The sequence below is a fragment of the Lathamus discolor genome, chromosome 2, assembly GCF_037157495.1.
Source record: "Lathamus discolor isolate bLatDis1 chromosome 2, bLatDis1.hap1, whole genome shotgun sequence".
NCBI lineage: Eukaryota > Metazoa > Chordata > Aves > Psittaciformes > Psittacidae > Lathamus > Lathamus discolor.
The window spans coordinates 77,539,508-77,552,995 of NC_088885.1; positions in this window are offsets into that span (position 1 = coordinate 77,539,508).

The window sequence follows — 13,488 nt, forward strand, 5'->3', positions numbered from 1 at the left end:
CCCAGCTAAACAGGTTTCTGTTCAAGGTATTATTCTTGTCCCTTAAGGCAGAGATAATAATCAGTCATCGAGACAACTAACATATTTCCTCAGGTTCTTCCTTTCCTGCTTTCTATCTCATCATCTTATTTTATGCAGCAAATATTGTTAGATTTTTTTTTTAAGGCCAAGCCTAAAATTTTACGAAGCTGTGGTCGTATGCCTTGAAGTGCAGGAGGCATTCCAACAGTAGACGAGTCACTTTAGCGCAAACATATGATTATGATTATTAAATCAAAGCCTATGTAGGGATTTTTACTGTCGGTAAATAACAGACCATGGGAGAAAGCGTTAATGCCAGAAAAGACATGCAGAATCTACATTTTTTTCCTATTAGAACCTACAAAAGAGGGGTGCCCAATCATGCCCAAGAACATTCATGTCTCTTTCAGATATTTACTTAAAATATTTAAAATATTATTGCAATTGGTGGTGCTAAGTCATCTATTGCTTGTGCCAAAAGAACATGTTTAGGGTTTTTAAATACAATCATGTGACATTTAGGAAGACAGATTGAAACAATATTGTATCTTCTGTAAGCTTTTTCTCTCAAAGCTTTTTCTATATCTAATAACTGCTTAATGCCAGTGCCTGAGCAGTGAGTACTGAGCAACAGATCAAAAATTTATCTTTGTAAAGTGTTATAAGGTTTAAAAACTGTGAACTACTCCAGCTTTATTTCGATTAACCAATTATTAATCAGAATATTCGGAACTAACAATTTGCTGTATGTTTTGTTACATGTGTACATGGAGAAGTATTACACAATGACTAGTACGGAATAAAAATTATCCTTTTATTAATTTTAAAACTTTCTCACAGATTACAGAGCCCAATAGCTTTAAATGAAGATATGTTTCTAAGACATAGGTTAAAAATGTTTAGGCAGTTACTATCAGCTTCTGTAATTAAACTTAGCCCAATAGTTCACAGGAACTTATAATTATAATTGTGCATTGCATTTTTTTTTAAGTCATAGAATATTTGTACAGCAGTGAATTACATTCTCAGCCATGCAACTGTCGATCCAGTCATTCAGGCAACTGTATGCCTTCTGCTTTGTACCACTGAAATTTGAACCAGTCTTTGTCAGTATGTCCAAATATGCCCCAATAAACAGACACAAGAGGTAAGAAACCATTTCTTCTAAACAGAAAACTTTTAGCAACCAATAAAACTCCATCAGGATCCTGCTGGTTTACCCAAAGATTTTTCTTAAATTATGTTTGCCCCAGCATGGTCCCAGTTTTTCAGATAGCTAATTCAATGAATATAAACTATCAGCAGTTTCTTACAGAAACTGTTGAAGTTGTTTCATTACAAACACCACCACAATAATTACTTTAAATTAAAAAAAAAAAAAAAAAGAAGTGCAATAATGGTTCAGAAAAAAATATTAAAAAAAACAGAAACAACTTGGCTTTTACCAAGTTATTATCTAACCTGTTACATGATGCATTAGTTGACACCTGACATCTTGCCAAGCATAATCTGTGAGATTTCCCCGAAGGCTTGAAACCTTAAAGAATTGTGTGATACCAAAAGCAATCAGCAGTGAATCACAGTTGAGTTGGCACTTTCCAACACCCTGGAAGTGTGACAAGTCCTTAAGTTCTCCATGTTGCCTTGGAAAGCTGCCAGTGTCATGATTTTTAGTTGCTGTCAAGAGAGTCATAAAGAAGCTACAATCTTTCCACAAGTTTGAAGAGCCAACAGAGAGACAGAAGTCACTCCATACGACCTTTCAAAACCTCAATAGCATTGTTTAGACTGACCTAATTAAGTCATCATACAGTGATACTGTAGAGCACATGCAGAAATATACTATTACAATATATAAACATTTTTGTAGTAGTTTTTGTTGTTTTTTTTTTTTTGTTTTTTTTTTTTAAGTGACATTTGGTACTGTCTTCATAGGGGAAGAAAAACAGGCATTACAGGAATCTACGGCTTCCTTTGAAAAACCTAACATAAAAAGAAATCAAGCCTTGATTTTTAGGTACACTTTTGAGTTCATGATTGTAGCAAATAAAGACATTCTTTTCTGACTTGAAAACTGCACAAATTCTCACAAATTTTCCTGGCTTTAAAATACTTTTCCATCCTAGATAGTTGTTGATACCTGAACTGTAATAATTCCCTAGGATCTCAAATTTTTCAGATGTCCTACTTTTCATTTAGTGTTTTCCTATAGAAAAAAATAAATTCAATCTAAAGCTAAAAGCTCTAGGATCCTATGGAAGTCACAACAGAACTCATGTTGGACTGAGGTACCAGATGTCTCAGAGTCATTAGAGGATATACAAGTGAAACAGAAATTATTGTCACCAACAATACCAATGCCAAATTTGTGAACTTACATAACAGAAATTATGCCGAAAGTATAAAGCATCAAATAACTGAGAGAACAAGTTCTTCAGCATTTGAAGTCAGATTTCAAATGGAACTTCCAATAAAAAAAAAAAAATAAATAAAAAGGGATTGAACAGTTATTTTTGTGTCACTTATTTTTCCTGGCCAAGTACAAAATAGATAAATCTAGCCTAGTTTAGCATTCTTTACTTATCATATTATTATACGTCTTCCTACGTATTAGATTCTTTTTTGACTTGGCTGCAGAACTAGCATACTTTGGGATTTTTGTTGCTGTATTAGACGCCATATCAGTGCTGTAATCTACATTCGCTTCTGGGCACAAGCTTTGAAGCATTTTTGGCGCTATACTGAAACGTCCCAAATGCATTTATATTTTCAGTAAATTGAAATTGTAAAAAAGATTTATAGACAAGATATTGATTTTCCTGTGGTTTCATTTTCCTAGAAAGTCTCTTTACCCTTATTTCCCTGTGCAAACCATAGAAGTAAAATATTGCACCATTTAAAGGAGTTAAAATATTCAAGATATGCTCAGGAAAATCTTGCCTTTGAATGTATTTTACAGATTATGTCCAACTTCAGCAACTTTAGCTCTGTCAATTTTAAAAGATTTTTCTATAAAACTACTTTATGTAATCTCCTTTATGGTGACCGCTGTTTGAACTTCTGTAGTACTAGCAGAAGACACAGAAAACAAAATTCAACAAATCCCCTCCCCGCCCCGGTTCCTACAAATCCTAGCAATTTTACAGTTCTATTCACCTAGCAGATTCAATGCTCTTTTTAATGCATATCAAGGAAAAACTTGATATCACTGGAACAGAGAAACCATTATGGCTGAATCATATTTCCCTTATCACTCCATGCCCAAATCAATGAAGAACTAAGACTTCCTCAACAATGTTCAGTTACTACAAACTTACTATTGCAAATCACTTGTTTACAACAGTAAAAGTAGGATCTCCAAATAATCTGAACATTGAAAATGTATTAAAGAGTAACATAAGAACATTAGAATTGACCTTTGTCAAATATTGACAGAAATACACTGCTAACGTAGATAGTTAAATTAGCTGGAAATCCTATTCTTTTTATTTCTCTTCTGAAAACATCTCCTGACTGAAAATTAGTAATTGACAACTTGTATGCTTTATAATATATTTATGAAATATAGGCTTTTTAAGCTCAGCTCATGTTGCCTTACATTGTTGGCTTGACCATATCTCTGGAAAGAACAGGCTTAGATCTAGAGCTGTCAGCCAAACTGCTTTTCAGACACCAACAAAATATAGCCTATTTTATTTTATTTCTTTGCCAAGAAAGCGGGAGACTTAACAGTATGAATATAGACCAGAATGGGCTCAAAAATCCCATTTAAATATTTTTTACTGCATGTTCATAGGTATTTTTTAAATGGCAGTGCTAACACTTGAAAAGGTGCATTGTAACCGTGTTTTATACTTAGCCAAACTGATCAATAAATCTTAGAACATTTTGTATCTTTCCAAATAGGAAAAAAAATAAGACAGAACTTACAATGACATGTTTTTAAGTAATATTTTCAAGGTTAGCCTAAAAACCATGTTATGATTGCATATTTTCACGAATACATTTTCAATGTAGTTCATGTCCTATACATGAATAAATGAAAGGCAAGTTGTAGCTCTTAACTATAAAGTTAGATCTGATAAGTTAAGCTAGGTAAATAGTTTAGATAAATCCAAATAAGCAGAAGAGACAAACTTCATATAATTTTAATTCAAATTAACAGAATTCAGCCTGAAACCAATTGCAGGATCAAAACACTTTTAATCAGTTAAGTTGTAAAAGAGCTTACACATCTTTCTCTTCATCTTTCCATTTTAAATTCTATTGCATTGACTTTAGCAAAAGAAAAAAGACTTTAATATACCTCCCTATTTAATACATACATATAAATACTCTTGCTTATGTCTCTAAATTTATAAGAGGATGAATACTGATGGAGTTTAGCAAAACAGCTCCTCATTCCATCTGACAGTATATTCCACCCAAATTTTCCAGCAGAAGTTACCCTGTCCTTTCCTAGGAAACTTCAGGTACTATGAATAAAATAATAGATTTGACAGATATTAAAAAAATACATCAATATCTAAGAGTCACTGGTTTTGAAGCGTTTCCTCACCTTTTTATTATAGAAAATTAGCTTTAGAAGCCGTCTTACAAAAAAAAAAACCCGCAGACATTCATGTTCATCTCCTTATGTTCTTAATAATACTTAGCTGCTAGAACTATAACCCCTCAAATTCAATATTTAGACCCCAAACACAGTATTTATAACCAAAAGTGCTCTTTAAAATTGGTACAAAGTTTCCCCATTTATCCTCCTAGTTGTAACTCCAGAAAAGAGTGATCTCTCTGCCACCATTAAGCGTTGTAACGCTTTGGGAATGGAGTGTGGAAGGCTAGGATTCCTTTTCTGTGTTGGATGGGAATGTAAAACTCTTATTTTCCACAGAAGCATTCTCAACTACTGGGTTATGATTATGTGAAATCAATGCAGTTTCTCCAGTTTCTATTGATGAATTTGTCTCACTCTGTATAGCTAAATATATATTAAGCCAGATTAAGCATGATACCCTGTAGATTCAACAAGCATATAAAAAGTGGGAATAGAGAGACAAGGCATTCTAGTCACTGATTTAACAAGTACCTGATGCAAATTCACTTCAGCTGGGCTACTGTTTGAAGCTCTGAAATCCTACAGCTCAAACCAGTGTTTTAAAATCATTTTGTGATGCAGCACAGAAAAAAGTCCATGGAATAACAGCCAGCTTGCAAACTCCCCCAGGCTGCTCATCTGTCCTGGCATAGGAGGAGAAATTCTGTGTAGGCTCCAAATTAGACCTTGCAGTGCTAAGACGTTTTACACAAAATCACAGCAGTCTCAATATTTTAGGAACATTCAAGATATACTAGCTGAGGTGGCAATTTTCAGGATTACTTTTGTGCTTACAATCCTATGTGACTAAAAATCGCAAACAGATTCTGCAGCATTCATGTGCGGGCTTGAAATCGACCTGAACCCACTGTTTTCTCCTTGTTCTTTTATGCTTGACACTTGATGGCTACCTGAATATTTTACTGAAAGTAAGTCCTGAACCGTTCAGGTTATACAAAAAAAGAAGCCTTCTGCTTCATCTAGATCATTCAGTCTACACACCCAAGAGAGCACAAAGTACCTAGCTTACTTCATAGGCAGCACCGAGCCCCTATTATCCATTGTTTTGAAATTTGTGCCTGTAATTTATGATAGAAAAATAAATAGGACCGAATCATGAAGGAGAAAGGTGAACACTGATGTATCATAGCTGTAAAAATCATATCACACAGCTGACAAGTCATATTCGTTCATTCCCTGGCCCTGTGACAGGCATACACAAGACAGTTTTTCCATAGGTGCTGTGACCTAAGTACCTTTTGAGGGCTTTTTTCCCCAGATTCACTAATCGTACCAGGACAATTCCTATCTTTCTCTTGATAATTGTTCATATATATTGGAAAAGAAGCTTCTGAAATGCCAATCAACCCTAAGGAATTGACATTAATATCCATAAAAGTTATGTAACGCCATTTGATTCAGGAGCATATGCCTACATGATCGACAATTCTATGTAGACACGTACAAACAGTATAATAACAAAGTTAAGGCTGACATTTATGGTGGTGAGCCATCTCAAAAGCTAGAAAAACAGCCCAGCTGTCTTAGCCATAGTGCATAAGTGGGACAGCTGATAAGGTGTGCAGCTCAGAAATAGGTATCTGGAAAAGAGTTTAGAATCACAGAATCATAGAATAGTTAGGTTTGGAAAAGACCTTAGGATCATCTAGTTCCAACCCCCCTGCCATGGGCAGGGACACCTCACACTAAGCCATCTCACCCAAGGCTTCGTCCAACCTGGCCTTGAACACTACCAGGGATGGAGCATTCACAGCCTCCCTGGGCAACTCATTCCAGTGCCTCACCACCCTAACAGGAAAGAATTTCCTCCTTATATCCAATCTAAACTTTCCCTGTTTAAGTTTTAACCCATTACCCCTTGTTCTGTCACTACAGTCCCTGATAAAGAGTCCCTATCCCAGCATCCCTATAGGTCCCCTTCAGATACTGGAAGGCTGCTCTGAGATCTCCATGCAGCCTTCTCTTCTTCAGGCTGAACAGCCCCAACTTTCTCAGCCTATCTTCATATGGGAGGTGCTCCAGTCCCCCGATCATCCTCGTGACCCTCCTCTGGACTTGTTCCAACAGTTCCATGTCCTTTTTATGTTGAGGACACCAGAACTGCACACAGTACTCCAAGTGAGGTCTCACAAGAGCAGAGTAGAGGGGCAGGATCACCTCCTTCAACCAGCCGGTCACGCTCCTTTTGATGCAGCCCAGGATATGCTTGGCTTTCTGGGCTGCAAGCATGTGCTCCCGGCTCATGTTAATTTTCTCATTGACCAGCACCAGTCCTTCTGCACAGGGCTGCTCTGAATCTCTTCTTTGCCCAACCTGTAGCTGTGCCTGGGATTGCTCTGACCTAGGTGTAGGACCCTGCACTTTGCTTTGTTGAACTTCATAAGGTTGGCATCAGCCCACCTCACAAGAGTGTCAAGGTCAATCTGGACGGCAATCCTTCCCTCCAGCATATCAACCGGACCACACAGCTTGGTGTCATCAGCAAACTTGCTGAGAGCGCACTTAATCCCACTGCCCATGTCACTGACAAAGATGTTAAACAAGACTGGTCCCAACACCGATCCCTGAGGGACACCACTTGTTACTGGTCTCCAGCCGGACATTGAGCCATTGACCACAACTCTTTGTGTGCGGCCGTTCAGCCAGTTCTTTATCCACCGAGTGGCCCATCAATCAAATTGTTATCTCTCCAATTTAGAGACAAGGATGTTGTGTGGGACAGTGTCAAACGCTTTGCACAATTCCAGGTAGATGACATCAACTGCTCTACCCTTGTCCATCAGTTCCATAGCCCCATCATAGAAGGCCACCAAATTGGTCAGGCAGGATTTCCCCTTAGTGAAGCCATGCTGGCTGTCACCGAGCACCTTGTTTCTTTTCATGTGCATGCCTTCCAGGAGAATGTGCTCCAATATTTTGCCAGGCACAGAGGTGAGACTGAGTGGTCTGTAATTCCCCAGGTCTTCCATTTTCCCCTTCTTGAAAATGGGGGTTATATTTCCCTTTTTCCAGTTGTCGAGAGCTTCACCTGACTGCCATGATTTTTCAAATATGATGGCCAGTGGCTAAGCAACTTTATCTGCACTCAAGTTACTTCAGAAATGAAGGCAGCTAAATCCAGGTTAGTCATGACAGGATATATGTAGCCCTGTGTTTTTTAGTCAAATAGATGCTACTGAAAAATAAAAGCATGCAGATCAAGTAATATCACACATAGGAATTTACATGAGCTGAATACTCAACACTCACAAAAAGGCAGGCAGGGTAGCTGACAGGTTAACTCCCATCCAGCTTTTCTCAGCTGTATAAAAATTACTGAGAAATAAACGCATGCAGCAGGAAACACCTAAATACAGAATTAAGCAGGACCTGAGTGTCATCAATAACATTTGCAGGCTTAGCATGATGAAATATTAAAACCCTTACGTAACATACGGTAACTTTATTGATCAACTACAGCATAATCCTATGTGAAGACAAATCTGCAGAAAGTGAATCATAGAGCAGTATTCATGCTGTAAGATGATTAAGCAAAATACCGTGATGGGCTGATTATTGCCTGATATAACAGCTAAATGTAGGAACCTGACTGATCAGACCTGCTCCAAGTTGAACATTATTTTGGGGTAGCCTGATATGACTCCTGGAAAAACAGCATCTGAAACAGGCTCTTGTGCAAATCTTTGTAGCTAATGGGCAAAAAATGGGAGGTTTTGAGTCCCCAGAAAAAACATAGTAATGGGACACTGCTTGCTATTGATACAAGATGGTTATTGGTAAAGGCATAACAAATGAGCAACTACTTTCTCTGTTTTGCCCAGATAAAAGCCAGTTCTGGCTTCATAACACAGTGTTAAAGCTCAAGTACAATGACACAGTAGCACAACACCTTATTTTTTAGTTAGGTCAGCCTTCCATTCTGTAAGCCAGGCCATGGGAGGGTTAAAATTGAAATTTCTGCACTTGTCCCTGACCTATCCCTATAGATGGATCCTCAAAGTTCTCTCTTATTGATAGAAAAGGAAACCTGGTAACCACTTAGGTTTCAGAGACAGAATTAGTTTTTCTCCTTATTTCTAAAAGTTTTCATCATTTTATCTTTTTGATTAAATATTGATTTTTTTTTTAAAGCAAGATCATTGCTTTCATAGCATTCTAAAGACAAAAATGCACCTCTACTAAAACAAAGACAAGCGAAACTGTAGAAACAGACAAGGAGAAACAAAAGCAAGCATTGCCAACTGAAAACAATGGAAGCAATAGGAAAAAGAAGAGATCAAAACTATTACTCTGCCCTGTAGATTTTTTTCTTGCACATTTACATAAGTTTGTACTGCAAGAAGATTCATTTGCTGAACAGGTAGATTAATTTATGTGTAGAGAGTTTCTATAACTTGTCAACAACTAGAATGGAGAAGAAGGATCTGATTTTACAGTTGTTCCAACTCACTTCTAAATATAATCAACTGTTTCCTATTTAAAAAAGAAAGAATCATGTAAAGAGAGATACATTTGTAGGATACTTTATAATTAGTGCTTTAAATTCTAGGGTATTTTCAGGAAGAATTGAAGTTTCCCCTACAGCTTCCACAGCCAAAGCAGGGGCCATTAAAAAAAATTTCAAAAAAAAGATTATTTCCCCTGCCATATCCGGTATGCAAGTATATTACTCCTTAAAAAAATATTATTCAGGCAATCTTAAGCATTCATCTTAAAAATAGAACACAAAGCCTTCACTCATTTGGCACTTTCTTGTTTATAAATACACAACATGGGAATCCTTCAAGTACTGAACAATATAGCCATTTTTAAGATAAATAGAAAGTTACCAGTTTGTATATAAATGAAAAATAAAGTAAAATAGCAACAGATTGGAAAGCAATAGTTGCAAAAGGCAGGAAAGTGAAGGAGAAGGAATAAAAACTTTTTTTTTTCTTGAAAATTAACTAGACATTGCTTTTCACTCTGAATTGAGGCCTAATACTAACTTAAGAGAAGAAAGGATGAGGAGGAAATACCAACCAAATAATGCTGAAGAACAAAAACATGACTGTAAACTCAGCTGAAATGTCAAATTTTGGCAAGAAGTCTTATTTGTCATAACTTGACTTTTCTATCTATTCATGTGTTTCTAGTACATTTTAACTCGGCTTTAGAAGCTGATACCAGAAAATGTAAGTTGACAAAAAATACCTTTTCTCAGTCATTTCTGTCTCTGGATAAGTTTTTCATAAAAAAAAAATATGCTCACAACAGTTTTCCAGCTGTGTGAAATATAGCAGAAAACATGTTTTTTCTTACCCATGCAACACTAATGGATTCATAAAAAACTGTAATTAGTCCCATAAAGTTTTAAGAGAGGAAAATTTATTGCTTGCAGCAATTAAATGATGACAACAGATGTAGTCTCATTATGAATACAGTTTAAGGAACAGTCATACTTTTATTTTGAATAGCTTTTCTCAATGAATCCAACTATAACACATTCTTTCATCTGCCATGCATCCATATTTAGGATCCTGCGCCACACACTGAGTCAAATTTCAAAACAGAATTTTTTTCTCAGTAACAAAAAAGGAATTGAGGACATCAGTAGCAACAAAAGCTTCTGCAAATCTAACAAAAAAAAAATTGTGGGTTTGTTGCTGAATGTATGATTTAGAGTGATTTAAGGACAGTAGACAAGTTAGGACATTATGACCTGGATAGGGGAACAACCTGATCAGCAAAAATGTAGTTGGACTCAGAGGCTCAGAGGATAGTGGTTAATGGCTTGTGCTTTATGAAGATCAGCAAGAAGTGGAGTGCCACAGAGGTCTGTCCTCAGAGGAGGTAGCGGATTGTATTTGATACTCATTTGGAGGAAGAAGCACATGCTTAAGCGAAGGAATATCATGCAGAGGGACTGAAATGGCTGGAGGAACAGGTCGACAGTCTGTCTTATCCTTCCTTCCCCTCGCCAGAGGACCACCTACTATTCAACATTATCTCCAACCAATATTGGTCTGTCTACAGTGGTGGATATTCTAAAACCTCCCAAAATACTAGTGTCAGTGTCTTTATGTTGTTCACATTAGAAATTTCTGTTTGTCTAATGTGAAACTTCCTTGATTATGTTAATTTCATTAGTCCTTGTACATAGGTGTCGTGGTTTAAACCCAACCACAAACCTCATCCACTCACTCCCCCCCTTCTTGCCCTCCCCCTGCTCCTGGAGGGACGGAGAGGAGAATCGAAAAGAATGCAACTCCCACGGGTTGAGATAAGAACAGTTTAGTAACTAAGGTATAACACAAATCACTATTGCTACCACCAATAATAATAATGCTAAAGGAAATAACAAGAGGAAAGAATACAACACCTCAGCACCAGCTGACTGATAACTCGCCCCACTCCCCCCAGCCAAGCACCGACCGATACCTCGTCCAACCCTGCAGTCCCAGCCCTTCCGGGTAACTCTCCGTTACATCCTGGGCATGACGTGCTGTGGTATGGAATACCTCTTTGGTCAGTTTGGGTCAGCTGTCCTGTCTCTGCTTCCTCCCGGCTTCCCCTCCTCCCTGGCAGAGCATGAGGCTCACAAAGTCCTTGGCCAGACCAAACATTTGAGCAGCAACTGAAAACATCGGCATTATCAGCACTGTTCCCAGGCCAAAAGATCAAAACACAGCACTGCACTAGCTACTAAGAAGGAGAAAAATGACTGCTGCTGCTGAACCCAGGACAATAGGTTATAGATAAGCTGATTTATTTCCTTTTGTTGCTCACTGACAGTAGTTTAAAATGCATCCCAAAGTGTCAATAAATTCAGCTCCCCATTCGTATTCCATCCTGATGCCTGGGCTTCTCAATCTATTCTAGCTATTTCACATTTTATAGTGATTCCATACATTCTAAATCTCTGTTTATTCTCTTTGATTTCCCTGTGACTCTTTACACTTGATCCATATCTTCCTCAAAGTGCAGTGTCTAAAACAAACAGTATTCCATCTGAGGCTTTAACCTTGCTTAGCAGTATGGAAGAACTACTTTACAAATCGTGCATACTTTTGCAAAATAAGCCCAAACAGAGCAGAGTCAAAGCATGAAAAGTTTCAGCATACACACACGCACGTTTTTCATGTTGTGATCAATTAAATGTGTTTCTTAGCCTATGATGAAGATCTTTATACAAATTTAACTCTAGAGGCTCTTACAGCTCAGATTTCCTTCCAAAACACAGCTTCACAGCTTTGCTTGACTTTTCATTTTAACTCTTCATTGCACTGTCTGCATTGATAAGTTTCAAAAATCTTAATTTCTCCTCCCTTTCTGAATTTCAGCTTTCTCTTGACACTGTATTCTTCTCTCTATCCGATATATTATCACTGTTGTTTTGACATACCAGGCATATGATGCCACCTGAAAAAATTAAGTGCTTCTGTGCTCCTGCAGCAATAATTTGCTTTTATTGAGATAGATTGAAGAGGCACAGCATCGCTTGATACAGCATATAATCCATCAATGTTTTATGCACTGCTGTTAAAACATCCAATTTACACTTATAAATGTTAACTCAAGTGACCTTATATTACTGAGGTTATCAACTTCACAAAATTGTTGCATTTATTAGGTGCACCAAAGCACCGTTAACTAAGCGCTACAGAAAGCAAAGCTCTCACTATGCTAGGCTTTATAGTGTTAAGCAGGACAATTTACAGGCCCTGATGCAAAACGACAAGGAATAAAGATTTTACACTAAATGAGGGAGAATCAGATTAGGAAGATATATTTTACAATGAAGATGGTGAAACAGGTTGCCCAGAGAAATGGTAGATGCCCCATTCCTGTACACAGTCAATGTCACGTTGGACAGGGGTTTGAGTGACCAGATATAGTTGAAGATGGCACTGCTCATTACAGAGGGTTTGGGCTAAAAGTACATTAAAGGTTCCTCCCAACCAAAACTATTATATTCACTCTTTCTATGATTATTGATTTTAAAATACAGAGAACTCTGTTACATAACCCTAATTACTGTCCTGGCAAGCATTACTACAATTATCCGGAAAGAGATGGCACTTACTTCAGGGGGATATATCAGCCCATGGCAGCCACACACTTGGCACCGCTGCTGGGTGGCCCTGGAAATTAATCCCTATGCTCGCACTGTATCCATAAAGGCTTTTATACCACCCTCAGTCTGTTCAATCTTCTTCTCGATGATCTGGATACAGGAGTTGAATGCATCATTGCTGAGTTTGCTGACGATGTTAAGCTGAGAGGTGCTGTTGACTCTCTTGACGGAGCAGAGCTCTTGCAGAGGGATCTAGACAGACTGGAGTCTTGGGCAATCATCAACGCAATGAAAGTGAACAAGAGCAGATGCTGAATTCTGCACCCAGGATGGAGGAATGCCAGCCACAGAAGTGTAAATTGGGAGAGAGGGGGCTGGAGAGCAGCCCTGCAGAAAGGGATCTGGACGTGCTGCTTGGCAGCGGGCTTAGTGTGAGCCAGCAATGTGCCCTGGTAGCTAAGAGGGCAAACCACATCCTGGGGTGCCTCACACCCAGCATGACCTGCCCCTTTGAAGAGGTGATCTTCCTGCTGCAATCTGCGCTGGTGCAGGCTCACCTTGAGTACTGGCTGCAGCTCTTGGACCCATCCTTTAAGAGGCAGCCAAAAGAGGGAGCATTCAGAGAAGAAAATCACACTTATAAAAACAATACACAAAGGTTGTAACTGGTTTATAGACCGAACGTGATTAGCTGCAAAAGAAGGGATCAGCACTGTGTAAGAAGAACATGTAGGTCCTGGAATGCATCCAGAGGAGGGCAACAAAGCTGGTGACAGGGCTAGAAGGCCTGTGCTGT